Consider the following 26,289-nt stretch of genomic DNA (forward strand, 5'->3'; position numbering starts at 1 on the left):
TTCGAAAAATAATTTAAGAGTACGAATGAAGTAATTACGAACGATATTTTTAATTTAAAAAATAATTATAGGTACATTCCTACAGTAATTTTCTTTGTTTTAACCAGTTAGTATATTGATGTTGTTTTTCATGAATGGCTGATTTGCGTGTTTCCGAATATTCCGATTACCACGTAATTATTTGTATAGTATTATAATTTCACTGACAATTATTCGATTCAAAAATAATTTACACGACCAACTATAAATCATAAAATAAAAAATTAATATTAACCGATTAGCATTTATTTGTATGTTACATCAATAATATAGTTTTATTATCACCTTTGTAGTAATATTTCTTATGGTAAGAAATATAATGTTTGTGTGATATATTATCGAACTGTTTTATGAATATTATAATATTTTGATATTTTAAAATTAATTTACCGTGTTATTTACTAGCTGTAAAGTTTTATTCGGAAATACAAGAGGTATTCGTATAATGTATATGCACATGTACTTCTTCTTACTACTCCTGATTAATGTCTCACTTCTTTCGAAGTTAAAATATTGTATTACAAAAATGAAATGATGTAATAGTATTATTTATTAATTTATTTATATTTTTTACAACAACATGAATTGTAATTATTAATAATAACATCATATTCTTCAATTAAATATATTATTTTTAATTAATGCTTATAGTTAGAAACATAGTTTTCGAATGTAATTTTAGTGAAGTAAAAAACTCAAAATAAAGTATCTTTCAGCAGTATATTTCTGCAAGTATTATTGGGTTTGATCCCAACGTGTTTAAATTGAGCAGAATCCACTGTATACTAAAATCTGCTACTATAGCCTAAGTTAATTTCGTTTATTGCCATAATTTTAGCAAATAAAATTTGTAATAATCATGTCATGATTCCACTAACAATTTTGTATACATTTATTAATTTTATAAAATATTTTTTAGACTGAAAATATAGTTCTTATCCACGAGAAGCCACTGAACACGTGAGAAATCCATTAGTGATTTTTGTGTAACTAGATGTCTAAAACCTTTCAAACTTACGCATTCCCTTAGTTAAGTAGGAAATGGCTCCGATGTATTAAACAAACTAGGCCTCCTAACTAATATTATTTTCGTGTGAATATTTTAAATATACTCGGCATATTGTTCTTTCAAATGCAAATACTTATTATGAAATGACAAACAAAAATAATTAACACATGATTAATACGCAAGTAAAAATTAAATCCAAATTAATACTACAAAATAAATATTACAAATTGCGCGAATCATTATTTTACTTTAATATTGATTGGAACTATTATTACCATGTATATTTTAAGAACTAAATGTATCAGGTTTTTCAATTACTATGAGGAAATGCAGTCTTAAAATTTTCTAAGGAGTCCTAGACTTCTGTGCTTTGAGGTTTTGGGGTTGGTTAATAAGTGATTTATTGTTATAATGATATTATTTAATTGATCTACAATTTTATCAAATTTCAACTAGCGTATGTTATCACGTTATTTTTGTTTTAATAATAGAAATAGAACACATTTACTCTATAATCAATGATGAAATTATTACAATTATACGTTCAGTCAATATGTGAAGTGAAATAACTATAAAATATAGCTTAGTTTAACAGTATTAAATAATAATAATATTAAAAAAATATACATAAAATAAATATTAGAGATATTAAATGAGTTATAAAATTATATCACTCTATATTTTTATGACGTATACCCAAATTAGCATTATTATTCATAGCCAGTTTAGCCTAATTAACGTTTTATAAAATAATTATCAATCTAATTGTAAATATTATATAAAAGTATAAAAATAAATAAATTATGTTTCTTAAAATTAATAGATTATTAGTTTGATGAATAGATGATTAGTTTAAATTGTTTGGTTTCGTTTGGAAGAAAAACATCCAGTTTAATTGTTATATTATAAACTATATACGTACTTTAATTCAAATTTTTTCTACTAAATAAATTATAAATTAATTTTATAATGGAAATGTATTTATAAGAAAGAAGAATACTTTTTACTTTTTTGATAGGTACATTTTTTTTAGTAAAATTATAATAATAAAACTACTTACTACAAATTAAAAATGGTCATACAAAACAAGTTCTAAATTAAAACGAATTTTAAGTATATTTTTAATGGTACGCCTTTATAATGTTTAATATTTTTGAATATGTCGTAATATGAAGCGAGTTTTCCAAAACCATGTTAAATGAACAATTCTCATTTCATTCGTGAAAAAAATTAGATGTACAAAAGTATTGGTACTACCAAACATGGACCTAGGTCTAACCTAATATAACTTGGTCAAGATAAAAAATACTGATACATACCGTCACTGGAATCTATAATATTGGAAGCCATATAATCTCAATTTTCTTCTTATAATCTTAAGAATTCTTAATATTTGTAATAATAGAATCAAAGTTAAAATTCCAGATTCGTACGATATCTGTTTAAAGGCTATTTAGAACTGATGTGATACTGATAACTATTAAGAACGAATTCTTTAGGAAAAACTATTTTAAGTATATTAACCTTTTACACTCCGCAATAACTATAAATCACTTTACCATCGTTCTCCCATTCATTCACTGGTTTGATCAGTGAGTAAGATTTATAAGATTCAATAGGTGGTCATTTATTAGTAATAATAAGATTAAAAATTGTTTCTGTCCATTGGTGTACATTTATTTGTCTTCAAATTTTTTTCAAGTCCCTTGATATCTTATTTTTGTTATAACTCAATATTTTTTTTTTTTTTTAGTATTCTTACAGAAAAAAAATATGGGACATATATTCGAGAAATGTTTCCAGTATTCATAAAATATTTATGAATTATATATTATATATAAGTATATTACTTATTTTTTCAGCCGTCAAAATACTTTTTCTCATGTAATAGGTTTCCACCTATTTTATAGATTAATCGATGCTTATCATTAAATTTTATTAATTATTTATTTGTCAACACCGTAAACAGATTCATATTTATTTATTTTGTTAGAACCGTTGTAAATACGAGTACAAAATCCAAATAAATTTGTCAATAAGACTGTCGGTGCGACACATCAGTCTAGATGAAGTGATTTGTCGCTATTTTTCTATATTCGTACGACCAAGTTACATGCGTACCTCGTTCAGTACATAATAGTGCGTCCGACGTTATAATTTCTTCGTAAATCTCCAATTGTCAGAATGAGGCTTCGGCATCGTAATTACCTCGTCCGCCTTGACCCTAGTACGCTGCCTTGCGATATCTCAATGTATCGTTATTTATTACTAATCCCACGGGGACACATAAAATATGAATATAAATTAATATTTTGTGTATGGAAATAAATAAATATAAGCTTAGTCAAGAATATTATTGTTATATTTGTAATTTACAATCAGTTTTGAATTAAAAATTCATCGTCAGATATGTACAAAGTCAATAAAATTGAGGCGAGTAAAAAGGGCGATGGTAAACTCTAAAACGAAAAAAATAACCCCGATCGTAAGGTAAATTCTCCCGAGTCAACATTATGGTTGTCTGTAGGAAATGTGTAAACTCTCTCGAGTTGTTTTAAATATTATGCTACACTATAAAACGGCCACACTAAAAATTGATATAAACCCTTTCTCTTAAAAACCGTTCAATTATACCCGGGAGAGTTTACTTACTTCCGTCAGGTAGTACTGGAGTAAACCTAGTGGAGTTTACAATCTCCAAATAAAAATATTAAATTAATCTTATGTATTAATCACATAATGATTTTTATTTTATTTTTTATTACTTTATTCCATAATCCTATTTAAATATATTATTATCTGTTTCCAGCTAATGCGATTGCGAAATAAATAAATATAAATGATTGAATGCTTTGGAAGAAATCAATCGGTGAAAACAGTAAAAGTATCTTTCGAACAGGTGACAAATAAATACTAAGGGTGTACTGCATATCTTATTATTTTTAAGAAAAAATATGGTATGTTGCCAACGTGTGAATTGTCTACTTTTATATTTATACTTAACAACAATGATTAATAACTGTCAGTGAAATGATAAAAATAAACTTGTTTTACCTGCTTTTCAAACACCAAGGATGTTATATTTGTCTTACGACGACAGCATATCAATTTCATTATTTCAACATTGTTTTATTTTATCACGGCATTGAAAAAAATCAAAACTTTACTGAAACTTACAATCGTCGACTCACATTACTTGTGGTTATAATGAAAACAATATCAATATTCCTGCGGAGCCTGTATTCTAATTTTGGATTTTTGTTCGAACATGTTATAAAACGAACAAGTGTCACGTCGAGTGATTTAACCACACCCGGATCAACCAAAAATGTCTGAAAATCGGTTTATCTAATATTCATCGATTAAATTTCTGTTTCTTTGATAGTGGTTCAATTTTTACACGTCTGTTTAGTCGTCGATCCAGTACTAGCGCGTAACGCAGAACACACTTGAGATAACTCGTCAATTTATGTGACGTTTATCTATGCACGATTCACTGAAATCGACGCATTGACGGTGTTCCGAGAATGGTGCAGAAACACAAGTGTTGTAAAAGAAAAAGGAAACTAGTGAAAAAACAAATCAATGGTTAATTCAGCGGTTAATGTGGATTGTTAAATGGTTTTTATTCTTTAATACGATTACATCGTTAGACGATTTAATATTCCACTATGCACTCCTACTGATTTTAAACGCATTGGTTTTCGACTTACGATCTCGATAAGTGCGTTTTTTTTTAATGTTTTTTTAATTTTCACGCGAAATAACTTAACACTGTAAAATTATACAGAACGCGCAGAATTTTCTTTTGACGCATAAATTATTCGACCCATCAGTGTGCCCGTGTATAAACTCTGAATGCGAGACACAATGAAAAAACACCTTTGGAGGGCATTTTGCTAACGGCAGCGGCGTAACATCCATACGCAATTAACATTGCCATCTGGTGTTTTTTTCCTTCATTTTAAATTAACAACGCTGCAGTAGTAGGAATTGCGAGAATCGAATAATATTTTAACAGTTCGTCGAGCAAAGTTTATTGTTCGACGGGCCGATCAAATCGTAAATAATCTAAAAGAATCGTCGGCTAATATCGTATTTTTTACTCCATTACTGCAATGTGCGCGTTACGTGATTGGCACCAAACACAGATTTCCAAGAACATGAATTATACGCGAAACCAAGGGTCGATAATTTAAATGAACATGCGTTTATGCTAAACTAATTTATTATTCAATTAAAGCGAAAGCCGTATGCACCGTTGCGTGAGTTTGGGTTTTCCACGAGGTTTTCGGCAGTTTGTGATTTCTGTTCTCAACGGTCATTAATTGAAAGCGAAATAATTTTAAATGTTTACATAAAATGTGGACGACGACCAAATGATTCACCTTTATTATTGACCAATGTTTTATGCGCATTCGCAATGCCGATTTTACTTTACTTAAAAATGATGAAACTTTTAATATAAAGATTCAAATTACATTTTTATAGCATCCTTAAATTTAATCAAAACTAAAATGTCTGTAATTAAATCAAATCGTTTGACCATTTATTTAATAATATAAATCAATAACCTCGAGTTAGGTAAAACAATATTGTTATATCGTATGTATTATCGTTTCATTAATTAAATCACATGACAGAAAACATGTCTTACCTAGCTCAAATATTTTTGATGGTAAAAATGTATGCCATTATATCATCAACATTAATAGCATGAAGTACTTTAGTGGGGTGGTCATTGAAGTTTTTCTGAAAGGAAACTCATAATCAATAATGCACATCTAATAAGACTGCTCTATTTTCTTATTATTTATATAAATACAATAATAGAGCCATGCTATGTGTAATAATATTACTTAATATTCCGTTATGAATGTAATCGTTTTTCAGTATAAATATCACTAAAATTTAATATTTATGACGAACATGCTTTACAATCAAAGGACTTGCTTAATTTCCCATTCCCGGTAAAAACATTCGATCACTAAAGTATTGTGTTATATAAAGAAAGCGATGAAATACCAACATTATATTCAGAGATTTTAATCAAATTCTATTCTCAAAAAAATAGAAATAAAAAATGCAAACAACAATATCATTTTTCGTTATTTAATTCTATGTCGATTGATTGTTATAGAAAAACATTCATTGTTTGTTATACTGCCAAAAGACATTTTTTTTATCATCTACACAATAACATAAACATATTAAAATCGCAGTTTGTAAAATTCTCGAAATGTTACATTTGACACGCATTTTCGACGTGTTTTCTGCATTTCTGACGTACCGCAAATGTTCTAAAAATTATGTAATAATAATTTTATGAACGGGTCAATCAAATGTTCCGTATTATGTTGCATAGCTTATGTTCAACATGACCTCGCTTATTGCACGTGTAATAAAGAAATACGATTATTCCGACAAAAAACAAAAATGAGAAAAAAAAAATTATATTTTCTTATTTCTTTATTTTATTTTCATCGATTTACTTGCACCGTATCCGACTCGTAAACCGTAATCTCGATTAAATTTCAAAATTTTAATAGGTATTCCGCGTACACATTGGCATATGCAATGTCCTAACGGTGTTTACGGTACCACACGTCACAACTAGGGGCTGGAACCAAACCCAAAAGAACCGGTTCTGGAACTCACGAGCCCTTAAAATATTTGGAACCGAAACCGAATTTTTACATATTAAAAGAACAATAACCCTCATTATAAAATGAAATATATCGAATATAACAAACATTATAAATTATGTTTTTATTCTTAAAATTTCAAAGCATAAATAAATTTCTGAGATATTAATTTTTTTAAAAAATTTATTTTTAATTTTAATTTTTTATATTATGTGCTGACAAACGGACGACTAAAGGCTAAACCGGTTAATATTCAAATTTCACCAATACAAAGTTTATCTCAGTGGTGAATTGGGCCACATATCCTATTATGTATAGTTAAAACTTAATTTAATTTATACATATTACTGTTCTTCAACATGTACAAACTGTTTTTGGCTAAATAAATTATTATTATTTATTATTATAGATATAAATTTGAATCACAATATAATGAGTTAAAAAATGAAATATTATTTTGTATATTTTCTTATATTATTAAATACTATATTTAGGCTTTATAATAATACTATAATATTATAAATTAAGTACTATATAGCTGTTAAAAAAAAAATGATTGCAATATATATATATATACATATATATGTATAGTTTTAGCAAGACTTAACGGCAATTAGCAAACTAAGGTAACCAGCAAGAGCTCAACCGATTGTTGAAAACACTGCAGCTGAATGTTTTCAATCGAAACTTCTTCGAAACACGATGTTCTGTCACGATATTATAATTTCGTTATACCGATTTCAAATTTAAACACGGATATACGTTATGCAAAAAAAAAAAAAAAAATGTAATTTTTTTCAGATATTATTATTTTACTTCAGAAGTTTTTATTAGATACCATTGAAATCGATCAATCAATCAAACAAGATCGACGGGTTTCTATTAGCCGAGTCCCATTTTAAAGCGTTGCTCCTTTTACTAAGGATGAGGTATATAGCATAATACATTATAACGTCGACCATAAATCTAGTTTGCGCAAGATTGACTACAAAACATCATGTTAAAATATATTTCAAACTAAAAGATTTCTTGCGAAAGGTTCTCATTTTATTTTTTCTGTCAATCGACTACTGGAGTGCTGAATATTATTTCGATTCCGGCGATTTCCAAAGACTCTATAGTGTAAAGGTTTGATGTACCTCACTATAATTGAACGTGTTCCTCGTAGCAAAAGACATATCAACCATAGCAAATTTATGGTGGAGTGAGGGGAGCGATGTGGCGACTGCCCATGGGATTTTTTTTCACATATTTAGTTAATCATTTTGATTTAGGTATACAGTCATAAAGATTTATATATATATATAATAACCATTTAGTGTTGAATACTATCTATATCTTTGTGTAAGTAGCATGTTTCATGATAATAAATAATAGTACGATAATATATAATTTAACAAAATATAACAATAGTAATAATATTCTTATTCCCCCCACCCTTGAACAAGTTTCAGATCCACCCCTGCATATCAGGTAGTTAAGATAAGTTATATTTTAATAATATTGTAGCTCATATTATTGAAAATTAATCACGAATTATTGCAAATATCAAAATTGATAATACACCACCCTTTCAATATTAATTTTAATAACACATAAAACAGAAATATCCAACTGACAATTGGTGAAAAAACTGTACATTCATTGTGTGATACATATAAGACAAAAATATTGATGATACCGGCGGTTCCGAGTTGCGTGCGAAAATCGTTTTCTGGGTCGAATTGCGTGCGTGGTTTTTTCATAACAGGGTTGAGTTGCGTGCGCGGTTTTTTTGTGACAGAGCCGAGTTGCGTGCGAGATACAGTGTTGATGCCGCACGGTGTGCCAGATCACACATTTTGCGGACAATTTTTTTTTTTTTTACCTTTAAATGAACCAATGAGTTACACTAAATAATTAAAGAATACATTTATTCTTCGAATACAAATTATTAAAACAATATTAATTCAAGTGATAATACAATAAAATTATTAGGTATCTCGTAAAAACGATTATATTTAAATATTTTATATGAGTAGCAAAAAATGTAATTTAAAATTACAGTATAAATATTATAAAAATAAGTAAAATAAAAAATAAAAAAAAATAGGTTTGTTTATATATATATATATATTGAGTTTTGTATTCAAACTTAAAACTCAACTGGCAAATTTTTGTACGCCAACTTTTCAATAAATTCCAAACGAGTTAACATTTTATTTTGAAATTGATGCATAATGTCATTAATATAATCTTCTTTTTCTAATACCTCCCGTCGTTTTTTTGTTACATTTGAGCTACGAATTTTGACATAAACATCGGTTTGTACATTTTTTAAGATTTCTACAAATTGAAATATATTTGTAATACCCATATATAGCCATCATATTAGATACAGATAAATGATTCTCCGGCCGACACATCCAGCTCGGTGAAAATCGGTTGTCTTTAAATAAAATATGCGCACGCAATTCAGCTCTGTCATAAAGAAATCACGCTCGCGATTCGGTTGTTGTCAAACATAGTTATTTTTTTCCGCATGCAATTTGGATGCAGCCGATGATACACGTTTATTATGTATAATAATCAAAAATTAGTATTGCATACAAATCATCTTTAGTAATATATGTGCAGATAATATCAGTAACAATAAACAGTTAATTCTTGCAAAACAAGCATTTTAACAATGTTCAAAACGAATGAAACATCTTAGTGAAACTTGCTTAGTTTTATTATAGAAGTACTTTTGGATTTATTAGTAATTTGAATTTTAATATCAGATGACAACAAGTCTTTGTGAAATCTAATATTACACTACAATTGTAGATGCAATTTGTACATTTTTTTTTTTTTTTTTTTTTTAAATCAATATAAGATATTTTTCCTTTTTAATTGTTTAATTAATTATGCTTATAATTATACATACATATATATAGAAAGAAAGCATCAAGTGTTAACCATACCTATTAAGACATAACTTACAATTATTTGTAATAATTGCTATTAATAAAATTACAAGACTGATTAAAAAACTTTAAGCTTTGATAAAATACGCTTCAACAATTCTAATGAGAATCCTAAATTTATTACAGATTTTGATTCGAAGTCTAATGTAAAACTAATACTTATATATAAGAAATAATAAAATAAAGAAGTACTCTGTAAAAAATTATAATTCTATGCATAATGTATATACATACACATTTATTTATTACACCAAACGGTTAGCGTTATTTTAATATTATGAATATTAAAAAGTATGTACTACTTTAACAATTACCTACCATCTGATTTTTTTATCATAGTCAGAATATTTTAAAATATAAATGTTATCTAATTAATTTATAATTATTTAATATTCAAATTTAAATTTAAATATTTCTGCTTCTTAATATAATACATAAATTAAGTATATCCGAGCTATTGATGTCTGTGATGTTTTGATTTTTTTTTTTTTTTTTAACTAACACTGTAATAATTTAAATACTTTATGTGACTAGATAACATTAATTTTTTTTTTTTAATTTTTAATTTTAATTCTTTACGATGATTTATATGTATGAAATTATTGCGTTAGTGTGGTATTATTAGGAATTCGCTTTGAGGGAATTAGAATTTGTTAAAAATAATCTATAGGTATTCCACATCTTAAAAAACTTAATAAAGCTTAGTATAAACCTCTGTATAAAATACCATTACTTATAATTGTATTATAGTTGGACTACTATAAAGTTATATTCATATATATAATAAATATTATTCATTAAAATTAAAATTTTTTATAGAACTAAATCTTATTTCCTAGGTTTTTTAAAAATATTTTTTTGCAGTGACGCATACAATACAAAAATAAAGTTTTAAATACTGTCAATTATTAGTAAAATAAGATTATGAAGAAATGGCATGTTCCCCCTTATTGCCTTTGATTATCCACAAGTGAAGTCGGACGTATGGAGTGGTGGGTTCGAGATTTCCTTAATGAATTAACAATGTAAGTGTATTTATCTACATTAAAATAGTATAATTTTTTATTCATAGACCTGTATTTAAAAATATCATATCATAATTTAAGAGATTTTCTAAACAAATAAATTCGATTTTAACGTTTAAAGGCAGCCATACACACAACGTTATACTTGACAAGTTTACTTGTTTAAGTTACCTGTGCAGGCAAACCGGAACGTGTGTATGATAAAATATAAACTTAAGGAAAATTTTTATTTTTACTCATGATAAATTTCTACTTTCAGGCATACTTGAACGTGTGTAGTGCTAACAGGTACAAGTCTCAGTTTTTCGCGTTGAACAAACGAAACAGTTATTCCATTTACGAAATAATGTTTAGCAAACCCAATATTATTATTAAAGAAAGAATTAATTGTATATAAATCCGAGCCTTGTATTTGGCTTGTAAGAATCCTTAACCAGAACTTTGTAAATTATCTCACATGTTCCTGGAATTATTTTCCCAAGTGCTTGAGGTGATATTATGGTAGAAAATACATTCATAAGTTCTTCCTGTTGCCACAAATGTTAACGTAGCTGTTATTCTCTCACATAACTTTTCTCATTACTAGGCGCTGTTTCTGAATTAATGGAATGACCATTGGTAGCAGCTTTATTAGCAGTTGTATCATCCATTTACAAATAATTATGGTAATTCAGAGGCTCAATTTTCAATTCGGATATCATGGTTACCACCGATTATGTGGGTGTTTTGTTTTGTTTTCAATAACCATTCTTTACATCACTTTTTTCGCTTCTTTTTCTTTCTTTATTTATTTATTTTTTTGACAAATAATTAAGAGCAGATTTGATAGTGCTAACTATAGTTAGATTATAATCGTCATAGTAACGAATACATATCGGAACTATTGTTTCACGGAGACTATTAACAATTTTTCTACTACGTGTATGAGTTGTTGGTATTCAGTTAAGTAGATAGTGTTTCACATTTAATTTTAATCTTTCACTTTAACCTATTCATCGTGGTTGTGACAACGATAAAAAGTTAAAATAAAACGAAGCATTTGTCTAGATGGGCGATACCCGTTTCCACTAAAAGTAGACCTTTCCCTTTTCCACCAATATTCGTTATCCGTTTCCACCAAATGAGATGAATACCTACACTTTTCATGAGTTTTTTGGATTGATGTGAAATATATATTAATGTACACACAATATAATCAATGTATATTTTACGTTTATTGTATTTAATTGTATATTAAGCCGTTATTGTACTTATGTATGTACTTTTATATCGATTAACCACGATAATATCTAAATAATCAAATACTTTATGAACAAGTGATAAGATGGCGCAGTTTAATAGTGCATTATAACTGCGTGTGTGTTAAAATAAAACGTTCATCTTTTCACTTATTCATAAAGTATTTGATTATTTAGATATTATCGTAGTTAATCGACATTAAAGTACATACATAAGTACAATAACGGTTTAACATACAATTAAATACAATAAATGTACGATATGCATTGATTATATTGTGTGTATACTTATATATATTTTATTCAATGCGAAAAACTCATGAAAAGTATAGGTATTCTATCTCATTTGGTGGAATCGGATATTAGTGGAAAAGGGAAAGGTCTACTTTTGGTGGGAACGTGTTACGCCCGTCTAGATTAGTGGTTGAAAACCGGCAGTCGCACCCGGCCCACACGTCTCTTTTATACGGCCCGTATTAAATTTCAAAACTAGGAAATTTCACTGAATATTATATCAATTTTTTGTATTCTCTGGCCCGTGAATCCTTTTAATTTGTGAATGTGGCCCAAGGGTTCAAAAAGGTTGCCGACCACTGGCCTAGATGATTAATAAAAATACTATATATAAATACGATTTTCGGATTATTTTTATTTGTTTTACTAATTTACAAGTAAAATTTTTACGACGGTGAAATTTGTCGCACATACAAGTCAAATTTTACAAAACTATTATTTGAAACTGTAATATATTTACCGTTAAAATATAGGACAAATCACAAAACAAATAATATGACATTTGTTGTTTCATAAAGTAAGTAGAATAATTATAAATAAAAAAATCAAATACTATGAGAACCGAAAGATATTGCACATGAATGATTCGGAAATGAGATCGTATACATAAATATACATATCCTGTGCAAAGTAATTATCGTAAAAATAAAAATAAAATAATGAAACAGGAAATAATAGCAAATTGACATTTTGAATATAAACGTATTATTCCATTTGTATGTTACTGTTTCATTCAAATTAGAAATTCAATAACCTTTATCCTAGTACATTTATTTTCAAAAGTGTAATCAAAAATGAAATACCATTAGCTTTTTATCATCAAATAATAATGTTAGTAAATAAAAATCTTTCTCTTAGTATGCTTAATAGTTTGCAGTAGTGAAATACTCGGACGAGTGAACAATTCTATCTTATATATTTTAATGTAACACAATTTTCTTTTTAAAAGTAATGCACGTAAGTAGCAGCAAATGTTTTAGTTATTGTATCTTAATTTGATTTTGTTTTGTTTTACATATAAATAATTCTAATAACAAAAAAAAAAGTTATAATAAACAAAACTAAATAGAACCCCTATATTTTTAATCGTCAAACATTGTCTCTTCGTAATTTTTTATTATCTGAATTCTTTCACTATTTGTGCAGATATTTCTTGACTTTCGTAATATTAAAAAAAATATGATTAGTGTAATGTAATTTTTATAACCATTCGTCGAACGAACGTAATTATTGTGTCAGAAAGTGTAAGGGATTTCGTTCATCCGGTGGAATTCTAAAATATCATTTTATGCCTTGTAATTAATCAATAATATTATTTACATATACATTAATATTAAAAAAAATTCTAATTTATAAAAAATAAATTGATTTAATAAAATTAATTTGCAAATAGAATTTGAATTACTACAGAATAACAATTTTTGTAAGAACATAACAAATATAAATAATGTTTTAATAAATACATAACTATCGATAATAATAAGTTGCAGATTGCATCGAACATTTTTATTGATATTAATTTAAACATTTACGCGGTTTAAAGGAATCATTACATTTTTTTAAGGTAATAATAATAATAATAATAAAATGAAATGCTGATTATAAACGAAACCAATTTAAATCCATTCGTATACGAATTAACTAACTGATATATCAGTTATATATTATCCATTGTTGATGTATCCCATAATGTCCATTTTGGTTGAATTTAATGTTTGTATCGGAAATTGTTTACGGTATACATTCATGTGATTGTTCCAACTATTATTTTAATTATAATATTATACTTATATAATAACTTCGGCTAACTTATCGTTTTCTTAAGTCTAGCGAAGTAATTTACTGTTATATCACGAAATCGTGAAAAACGGATGAACGTGCGACATTCAAAGGGATTTGTGATTGCGTGAACATTTAGAATAACTTATCTCAGAATACTGCACCTGTTTGTTATCATATTTGTTAGCATCATAGTTGTATAATGTGCATTTTTGAACAAATATTAACGAGATGCTTTTACCTAAACCGAATTATTATCGCTACCGATTTAAATTAAAAAACCACTGTTGATTATCACAATAACAGCTAAATATTATAGTTTCGATACATCCGGATATTATAACGCTTTCCAATATTTAACCATCATGATAGAAATTATCTGCTGAGTGAATTTTATTCATCATGAGAAAGAATGGAGTATGCTTATTACTTTATGATTCAATAATGCCACAGAATTTAATTGAAAATAAAAACATCTCAAACATAGAAATATTTACACAGCGTTTAAAAATATTTTTACTTTTATAAACTAATTAAAATGTAATAATTTTTTTTTTTTTTTTTTAAATATTTACCTGCTGGTGTATATTATTTTCGGAACAATATTGCGTCCACCCGAAATGTTATATTTTATGCTCTATTACCGTACTAGGATTTTCGTTCTATCATATCAATAAATTTATCGACCATAGTTGTACACAGGGGTGTACCGAGCGAGGGGGTGTTTTTGAGATTTCAAACCTCCACGAATAGTACAGTTCTTTTTTCCCGTACTATTCGTAACATTACAACTATAATCTAAAATGTAGAACACCACCTGACCATACGAATAGTATTCCAAGCACGCTACCCACCGTAACTCACCACCGTTGCGTGTTCGCGTTTGTATATTACATACCATACGTACTATACTCATTACGCACAGAGATGGAGTCCGAACGGAACGCAAATGATACGAATTATTGTTGTTAAACGTGCGACGGCATATCGGGGTGGCTACGTGTAAATGTGTTTTTCGGTGGAACAACACTATCGGACAATAAAATATGTGTTTACAAAAGAAACAGGAACAATGTGATTCGACACGATAACATCACTCGTAGAACGATTGTTCGCGAACGGAATAACTATACGTGTAATATGATGTGCTATCGAAATGAATCACAATTACATACGATATGCAATGTCGATAAATCATGATGGCGTTTCGGTGCCAGCCGAATATAATACGTTGCAAACATATGTTATGTATTTCGTTTCGACGGATTCAACATTGGATTCGGGTAATCCGATTCGGTATGTTTGTCGACGGGAAACGTTAGGATCCTGTCCGCCGCGCGTCATCATCACTTCTAACCGGTGAGCATTTCGTAATTTCTAGCGTTCGAACCTTATTTATTATTATTGATGTTATATCACGTTAAATATTTGATAAAAATCAAATAATAAAATATTGTTTAGAATTGTTATGTTCAAAAGAGATAAAAACTTCATTGAATATAGATAGTATATAATGGTATAGTTGAGCGGTTAGTGACGCAGAAGTTTTGAAAAACAATCGTTGAAGCCGTGGACCTTCGATTTGATGAGCAAAAATCCACGATTTAAATTACTGATACTTTCATATATCTACTTCAATAACGTCCACGTGTATGTTGTTCGACCAGAAATACAGTGGCGTCGCGGATCACTGATTAAAATCTGCTGATATTAAACAGTTCTCCAGATCTAAAGATAATATTTATCTGATTTTTTTTTTTTTTCGTTTAAGTCTGTTTAACCAACCGCGAAATTATTAGACAGAACTATGTCCTATACTTATGTTCTATACTTAAATCTTAATATAAACTATCTATGAGAGTTATGCCCGGTTGCGTGAAAGTTTACAGAGCTGATACCTTACTAGTTATCAGTTCTATAAAATTAAAATTTTTTTTGTAAAATTAATAGTTTTGATATGTCGATAACTTGTAGCTTAGATTTCTACTCTGTAAAATTTTCAGAACCTTAAATAAATAAATACATTTTTATCATTTAATTTACCGTATGTTATCAATTAAAATAATTGTTGTTAATTCATTTCATTTTCAATAATTTTTATTATTTTATTTTATTTATTTTATTTTCAATTTCATACAATTGTTTGAAAACATTTTAAATAAACAATGTATTTCAATGTCTTTGTCATCCTCGCCTGATGATGTATGAAGATATTATTCTTCAAACTTAAATTAATATTCCAAAACTAAGGTGATTTATGAATAGGTCAAATCCATTTCAGGACTATGATAATTTATAAACAACATGGAAAATAATAATTTAATAATTAAATAACTAAAACATTCGTATCTCCTCAAAAAAAATAACTATCGTAGATTAGAATAATATTTGTGTACTACTGAATACTAGATAACTGGTTATAACTAGGGCTCGGAACTTAATGCACTTAAATATTACTAAATATACATGCACTTTTGCGCTTAAAAAGTACAAATATGCACTTCATTTCTTTTTTAACGTAAAAATTTTTATAAATAAAAATATTTTACTAAGCTAAATATAATTTTTATAATTCATTAATAACTCTCAAATATGCACTAAAAAATGGCAAAATTGAGAAATATATGCTTAAAATTACTAAATCACTAAATATCCAAAAATATGCACTATAAACTTTTAATATATTTTTCGTAATGTCATGAAAATAATTTCAAGCTTTTTTAACAATAAATTGAATAGCCCAATAAAAATATGCAAATCCAACTCCTTCCAAGCCCTAGTAACAAACTGATTATTTGATAAAATTTATAATACTTTCATAAAACATAATATTTTCTATATTTTCAATTATTTTACAATTAATATACTATTGGCCCAACAGTTTACGGAACTCTTTTCATGCAACAAGGTATAAGACAAAGAATGTATTATTCCTTTTCCCCTTCTCCTACGTTCAAAATTGTTGTGCGACATCAATGGTATATTGATTGAAGTCAATTCGATTGATTAAAAACTTTCATCCTTTGTTTAAGATAAATTTTACTTGATGTGAGTAAAAATTATGGACGTTTTACTATGCTTGTCTGAAATTAATTTTATTATTGATCATAGGGAAAAGGAAGAATGCCCTTGGTTAATTTTGAAATAATGCTCAAGGTTCTAGGAAAAAAAAACACTACATTTTTTATAAATTGGGTGGTTTGAAATCTGTTACAAAAAAAGTTTGGTATGAAATTGCATCTGAACTTAATAGAAAATTATCGCCTACCAGCATTTTTTAACTGTTTTCCACAATCAACATAATTTTCAAACAAAATTTAAAACTTTTTGGAATAACTTCACTTAATATTTAGGTGAATAATAATAATTATAATAATTAAATATAATAATAATTATAATATTAAAAAATTAAAAAATATTTTTTTAGATATGACTAGCGATGATGATATTCTCTCTGATGAATCGTCTTCAATGTCACATACATCATCAAAATCTTTAAATTCAGAAAAAGAAATGTTTAAATTTAATCTGCCATATGATTTATTTAAGAAAATTTATCTACAAGTAACTACATACAAAGATAAAAAAAAAAATAAAAAAAATTATGAAATATTGAAACCACATGTTTGGACTGATGTTATAAATTATGCATTTTTATCAGCATACAAACTTCTATGCAATTTAATTTACAAAAGATGTAAAGTCTTTTCAGAGTCTGGGATTAGTAAACATTACATTTTCAGCTAAATATAAAGATATAACTTGTGATGCGTATCTTTATGGTTGGTGTGATGTTAAACCAAAAGAAGGTAAACCATTGGAAATATTAGTTTTAATTAAAATACAAAAGGATTGGAAACAAAGAAACAAAGCATATTACTAAGAGATAGTTGACAGGAGAAAAGCGAAAAGTCATAAAGCAAAGAATTGGAAAATAGTTTGGCATCTATAATAATTGGAGGAGAATCAATATTTCTGATTTGGAATTTGGAAATATTTCTCCACCAAATGTATACAGAACAAATGTTTTATGTAAATTAAAACAAGAAGAGACAAAAAATTTGACTCAATTTAAAAAATGTTTTGTAAAATCATTAATAGAATTAAAGTATAATTCGAGATATACAGGTTCTATACATTCCATCGGTAGTGATCCTTTCTTAGTTCACTATTAGACTAATCGTCAATTAATAGTTTATAAAGAACTTAGCAAAACATATTGTACACTCTCTATCGATGGGACTGGTAGTTTGATAAAAAAAATTAATTGTTCATCAGTTATCAGTCTTATCAAAACATATATTTTTGCATGAGGCTGTTATCAGTTCGAATTTTGGAAATATACCGATAACGCAAATACTTTCGGAAAAAAAAAGACGTCAAAACAATTTTTTATTGGTTTGGCCAGTGGGTGATGTCGGGTATTTGAAGTCTAAATGAAGTTAATTGTGATTATTCAAAAGCCATATTAGGAGCAGTATCTATAGTATTCTGTAATGGTAGATCTCTTCAAAATTACGTAAATGATTGTTTTAAAGCACTAAATGGTCACGATGAATATTTACCAGCTACTTATATCCATATAGATGAAGCACATGTTTATTAAAATATTTTGTCGGATAAAAAATTTTAGTGGAATAAAAAAATAATTCACTTAAACTATTTTATGTACGTGGAATGAGACTGCTTTTAACTTCGGTTACTTTAAAGGAATTCAACTGTATTTTAAAAGCATTGTTCAAAATTATTTTAAGTAAAACAGAAGGACGGTATGTCGGAAAAGATATTATAGAAACACCTCCGAAATAAGTAGACAATTAATTTTAGAAAAAATTAGAGGGCCGTTTTCTGAAAAAACTTAAATTTATGATATAGAGGCAGATAATGATTTAATATTTTACGTGAATAATGAATATGATGAGAATATTGATAACTATGTGCATGAAGAAGCTATTAGTCATATTGATAAATATTAGAAATAAATATATGAAAAGAGAAAATCAAATTCAGAAACAGAAGGCTATAGATTACCTACATATTTCCTACCTGTTATAGATAAAACTCTTTTAAGTTTTTGTAAAGACTTCCCACTTTGGACGAATGTAATGAGAAAGAAATTTAATTCTTCATATAATATTGCAAGTTCTACTGTCGTTGAAAACGATTTTAAAGAACTTAAAACGTAAATTCTTAAATTTGAAATTCACACAATGACTGCAGATACATTTATTATTACCCACCTAAATAATATCGAGTCAAATGCGAAACTATTAAAAAATTCACTTAAAAGAGCTTCGCAAGTATCAAAAGATAATTTTCTTGCTGAAAATACATAAAAAAAGAACAGTAATTCAACGGTCTCCCCGTCTGATAACATATGATAACAATGATTCTATTACACCTCTGAATGCTATAGAAAACTGGCGTGGCCAGGGAAGAAATACTAAGGTGATTCTTCAAATTCCAAAAACACCCCGAAAGAAAAAATCGACGGAATATATGTGATCACTGCCAAAAATTGATAAAGTATTGGGTTCAAAACACTGAAGATCAAATTAAAATATTATACTATTAAATAGTAACATTACTACTCCAGTTCGTTTAGATAAAAGAAGATAAAGTGTATATAATACGTGTGCATTCGATTCAGTTGCTGTAATTATATCTATAGCTTAAATTGATATATTAAACTATAAACATTTTATCGATGGCAGTTGTAATGAGTTTTTAAACTTTTCAATGCAATTAGCACTTAAAAATTCATCCCGAAAAAAAAAAACAAGAGTTTTATTACTTCAACAAATTTTTCATCAAGAACAAAGTGTTACAAATGTAAAATTAATTGATTCAAGGTGCAATGTTTCATTTATTATAATTAATTTATTAAAAACTGCACCTTCTGTCATCGAAAGTATTGAATGCCCAAGAACAGAATGTAAGAATAATAGAAGAGAAATTTGCAATCCAACAGTTATACTGAAAATGAAGCATGATTTTTCCAATTTTCAAAACGCTCTGAATTAATATTTATCAGAATTACACTATGTATGCGTTGAAAATTGCGATGGAATAATAACATCTACAAGAGTCATTAAAAATCATTTATTAATTGAAACTGATATGATAGCTGATGGACATAAATTTTCATTAAATTATTTTCCGTTCGAGTTATGTGATCGTTCTGATAAGTAAGTTTAATACTGCATGTTAATTCTTATTATATTTAAAAATATATTATTGTTTTATAAATTACAGCTACCTATTAAGAATTTATAAAATAAATTAAATTATTAAAACATCAATGTTAAGCTTATTCACATATAATTACATTAAATGTTTAATTTGTTCATTGTAGGTATATTCTCCGAGGAATAGTTGCATATGAGTCTGAAAATTATATCGCGTATGTAAGATGAGCAGATAGATGTTGGCAAATACATAATGATTTAATTCAAAAAATTCAAAAAATTTCAAATCCTGAAAGAATTCATATAAATCTAAATCTAAATTTAATTATACATGTGAACATCTAAAATTGTTTTTTTTAATAATTAGTAGTATTTTATACCTTATTTTTTTTTTTAATAATTATTTTAAGTTAATTTTAAATAAATATAAGAAATATTTAAAAAAACTAAATTGTTTGAGATATGTGTGTTAATGATTTATGATTAAAAAAAAAAAAAAAAAAATGTAAAAAAACAGTAATAAACTATTTATAATTAAATTTATTACTTGAATATAGGATAACTTATAAAGATTTTGTATAATTTAATTCTAAAACGAAGTTAAAAAATAATAAGGAATTCTATTCTAAAGTATTACTATAGGTGAAAAGTAATATTGGCTTTTTGACAAAATTAAGTTTACTTCGGTTTTAATGGAAGAAATATAGAAAGAAGACATCAAAAATGTTACTTAAATTAATTCTAATATTAAAACTTTTTGAAAATGGGGGGGTGTATATAGGAATTATTTGAAAATTATGAGTTTGTTTTCTTCAAAACGTTTTACATTAAATATTAATTAAAACATTTTTTAGTCTTTCAGAATGAATTTAAAATGAATATATTATATACACAGAGTGTTATAAAATTATTGAGTGTGTTCGATCACTTTTTTGTTTAATATATTTATAAAGTAAAAGAGGAATGTATTTGAATTGCAAAAAGATTAGTTTAATTTATATATACAATTTTGACCAGAAAGAATGCTCTGAGACTTAAAAACCTAGTACTCTTCAAATTAATCTAAAACACTCTGATCGGATGAAAAGGTATACGTAAAATTGGAATCATACAAGTAGTTTTACTTGATAACTATGAAATATAATAATTTGCACAGTTTGAGAACCACTGATTTGATCAAATATAGCCAAATTATTTTGAATTTTGATTAAACAGACCGTCAAAGGAACGTTGATGTACGATAATGTGTAAAAAACAAAATCAATCAATTATTGTTCAATATTCATGAATGGTAATTATTATTACAAAATGGTTTAATTTTTTTGCTTTTTACATATTTTTTAAATATTATCATTGGATCCTATTATAGTCTGGGACTATGAGCCTATGTGTTTTATACACGCAATATACATGGTTATTGCAGCACTGATTCTGATATATTATAAATATAGATATAAATAAAATTTATTGTAATAAATAAATTATTGTTCATTATTTATTAAACATCCGAATATTTTCAGCATCTTACAACGGGAAATATTCTATGAATCTAAAATATTTATATCTTTGTAAATATTAACACTCATATTTAAATATTACATTGTCTTCATATCTCTAAATTTATTACACTATACCACTAAGGCTTTTTTTTTATATTTTCAACATCTGTTGAAGTTATACAAGCGTGATTTAAGTATACCAAGTCAAAAATGTTTTCTTGGGAAAACCGCGGGTTTGCAAATTCTGAAATTTACATAGTAAATTATAACAAACTAAATGCAAAATTTCTGTGAAGGTTTGAAGTCGCTAGCTTAACATTGGGGGGGCTGTGGTGAAATTGCCTCCCACGAACAGAAAATATGAATTTCCGGAAAAACCGTGGGTATGCATATTCTAAAAACTACACGGCAAATTAATTACAAAATATCTTTGAAGGTTTGGAGTCGCTAGCTTGATTTAAAGGGGCCAACTTCACACACATCCAGATATTTTCATACTCAAGACACAAAATATGTTTGGGTAATTATAATACGCAAATTCACTGTACGCTATAGGTAGCGGCAACCTCAACAGCGTACATGTTCATTTAAAAGTCAAATCAGAGTATAGAACACAAATATGTGATTGCCTCTAAGCCGATAATATACTATGGTGTACCCTCGCACTTCCTCGTCGAGCTTAAATTCTCACCAAGTTTGTATCAGTGATTGTGTACTGTTGGCGCAACCTCTACTACTCCGTAACGTACAACGTATTTACACATTAAATACCATTGTTCAAATTACACTTTAAAATTTAAAACTTATCATAATATTCCAGTCATTGTATTTCAGCTATTTTCGTTATAATTCTTATACTCGGTTATACAGAAAACTGGAATTATTCGATTTTGATAGCAATGCCACAAAAAAACATTTTAGTGTAAACAAAATATCATAGTCTCGTATGGTATTCAAATATTTATAAAAGTAGGTTTAATCGATTTCCTATTTCAAAACAAATTTTTTATCCAATAATGGTTTATGTAAGAATATTATTATGTATAATTGCTGCGAAGAGAAAATCCAGTCTCTTTCATAAAGTTTTATTTGTACACTTAAATACAAGATGAGAATACTATATGTATTAATTTTTCTCTAACCAATTTTGAATTAATTGAAAGTAGTGATGAGTTATAAATAAGGTGACTATATATTTTTTTAGTCAAAACGAGACAAAAAATAAATAAATCTTCATAATTTTGATTACAATCAATTTTTAGTTTTTAATTGAAATTATTAACAAAATTATATTATTATGGTTTTATGGAACAAAAAATGTAATTACACTTATTAATAAATAACTCATTTTTATGATAAGAAAAACAACTACTTAAAGATAACGGTCATCGATTACTGTAACTTTGAAATAATGAACTATGAAAAATAATTTTATGTTTGCATTGATATTATGGTGCTTATATAAATATTATTTTATATATTTTAATAATGTGGTTATCTATCTCGATACCATAACAGAATATATTTTAAGTAATTTTCACTGGGTGGTATTTCAATAAAATTGTCTACCAATGGTACTACAGGGAAAATGAACTACTATTATGTCATTATGAGAATGTTTTAGTGGCATGATCACCCACCACTGAGTAGCAATCAATTACCACTGCTTCAGGGGCACTTGTGCCACGTACTTTGTATATTAAAATATGTTCTATACCATACGCACTCCTTGCCATTCATGGTCGTCACTCGTCACTGTCCACCAAACAGTAATATAGTGTATACACGTCGCATGAATACATAATAGTTAAATATAATAAAAATAATAATTGATCAACAAATTGAAATTGACCATAGTAATTTTTTACTACTTTCTGAAAACGGAACATTTTAATAACCCGAAGATTCCCCGGGGGACAGCGGAACAAAGATACGAAAAATAGAACTGTCCCGTTAAAAACCGGAAATATGGTCACCTTAGTTATAAACCATGTTTATGAAACTTTTAAAAAATATATATCAAACCTGTGTTCTAATATATTGTTCACTGACAGTCCTAAGCCTATAAAAATGAGAAGGGAAATGTTTTTTTTTATATATATATATATACATAGACCCAATTAGAGTAGTACTTTTAAAATCATGGGACCCTACTAGTGTACTACCTGAAAAACACTGGAACCTAACTCGACTAAATAAGGGTCTTTAGGACCCAACTAGTAAATGTCGTTTTAATTGTATGCAAAATTTACGATACACCGGTTTTCCGGCAAAAACGATGAATACAGTAGGCATACAATAATTATATTCCTATATTTCATATGCAATAGACACAAAATATAACACATTCAACACCATTGGTAATATTTTAACAAAATTGAGTGTACGCTAAATTGTATACGGAGTTATACAGAGTAGTATACTATAGTAGTATAGTAGTATAGTATGGTGTAGTATAATTATATAGAGTTTCAAATATAAAGTAAGTTATGGAATATTTGAAATAGATTCACAATATAATTGCAATTTGTTATTTTTTCATTTTCATATTATATGTGTACATATACGTGTATTGTTTGCGAAAACATTTATAAAAAAAATTGGATTAAGTTATTTCTGAATTTAAACAATACACTTTTGCATTTTTCATTTAAAATAGCAGCTTAGTTTTTAATATACCATACAAATAACAAATGTTGTAATGTAAATGTTTTTATTTTTATTTACAGCGATATGAAATTTTAAACAAGAAATATTTAATCAATCTTGTTGTGTATGCTTTGAAAACCAAAAATATTACAAAAGAGTATCAAAATAAAATCAAACATAATTTGTGACATTATAATTACTAAATTAAAATGTTAGTGCCTCAAATCATTTATTTTAATAATCATGTAAATGTTTATGTAGTCTCGCGGCTATATAAAATATGAAATACTGTAGCTAAAAAGGCTCGAACGTCAAAAAAACAAAAGAAAGTAACAAATTATTTTGTTTAAAATTATTAGTTTTAGTTTAGTAAGTTTGGAAATGACATATAATATGTTGTATACATGTGTATTATTTTTCTGAAATACACAGGTAAAATATATACGTTTATTTTATATACATTATCTTGTATGTATATTAAGATATATATGTAATATAAAAATATGAGCGCAAGACACAAACACGCAAATGTTCTATTAGTCTATTTTCAGATGTTCATAGCACAGCTGATCATTAATGTAATGAGATTAAGTATACTTAAAATAAACTCACCAATAAAAAATAACGTTATTTTATTTAACTTAAAACGTTCTTCCGCCTACGTTTAAGGCTTGTAACTTATTCCGACAGCGAAATCCGGAAAAGACCATCGGGACGGATCTGGCCATAATCCAATTAAAACATCGCTTTAGTTACTCCTGACACCTGTCTTTCTTGTCCACTGAAAATTCAAGAAACTTAATCCAAATCAAAAAATCTAATCGAAAGTTCATTAACGCAATGTACTACACCGATTTCACAACTCGTAGCGTTCATAATCAGACATATTTGACGGATTTTTATGGATTATTTTATTTTTGTTTTTGCACTGAGCTATGAAAATATAATCTCATAGATTTATAATTTAGAAATTTTTAATGGAAACATGTTATAGTCGACTGAAAAATTGACACAGTGAACTGAAAATTACTCTTTATACGTTATTTAGATTTTTGGTTCGTATTTTATTTAGTTTTTAACATAGATTAATTTGAGTAAGATTCCGCTAAGATTTGATATTAAATCTATTAAAACCACAAATATGTATTGGCGATCAATATGTATCAAATAAATATAAAATTAAATCCTATTTTAATGTTCTTTAGCCAGTTGATAAAATATAAAGAGGTCAATACATTTGATGTTATTCTATATAGTTAATGATTTTTATAATAATATTCGATACTGATTGTTTCAACTAAACGAGTGGAATGAAAGTACATTTTTAAGTCGATAACTTGTTTTCATATATTCCTAGCCATATTTAAATCGCATAACGACTACAATTAAGTAAGTATACAGTACACCACCAATGGATAACAATAATATTGTTTCTTGTTTCAACGAAAAAAGTTTACAATAACTGTGGCCTGGCATCTATAATATTCATAATTCATTAATAACCATAAGTATTATAATGTTAATTTACATAATTTTCTAGGCGTTATCATCAATGAAACTAATTCTCGGTTATTTGTTGGTTTTATTAACTGTACAAATTTACGACAAAAACAGGATGTATAGCCATAGGAATAAATGTAATTTATTATATTATCTAAAGATATGTGGTAATTGAAATTATCAACTATACATTTAGGCGGGTGCTTGTTTTATACTACCTAATGTTTATTTTTTGAAGTAATTAAAAAAAAAAAAATCTCAAAATCATGTGTAAAAGAAAACTATAATTCGATTTTACAATTTTCAAAAATGTTGGATTGAAAAAATTGTAACTATACAAAGTTAAAAAATGCTTATCTAGATTTTTTCTTTTACACTTTTTGGATATTAGACTATTACAATAATATAACGACAACTTTTCATTTTAACCAAATCAACAAATTAACATCACCTGATATAAGAAAAAAATATTATCA

At 27.0% G+C, this 26,289-nt stretch overlaps 1 protein-coding gene across 6 annotated transcripts in view; it reads right to left on the reverse strand.

Annotated features, from left to right (window-relative positions):
- LOC112680670 (5-hydroxytryptamine receptor 1) overlaps positions 1 to 26,289 on the reverse strand; it is a 333,709-nt gene that overhangs the window by 118,146 nt on the left and 189,274 nt on the right. For 5 of the 6 annotated variants that reach the window (XM_025550842.1, XM_025550838.1, XM_025550843.1 and 2 more), the window contains one exon: positions 24,926 to 25,094. The exons of the other annotated variant lie outside the window; for it this stretch is intronic. The gene's annotated coding sequence lies outside the window, so the exon portion shown is untranslated. The remainder of the gene's footprint in view (positions 1 to 24,925; positions 25,095 to 26,289) is intronic. 6 annotated transcript variants of the gene reach the window in all.

This window comes from Sipha flava, unplaced genomic scaffold (genome assembly GCF_003268045.1).
Source record: "Sipha flava isolate LNK unplaced genomic scaffold, YSA_version1 179_pilon_pilon, whole genome shotgun sequence".
NCBI lineage: Eukaryota > Metazoa > Arthropoda > Insecta > Hemiptera > Aphididae > Sipha > Sipha flava.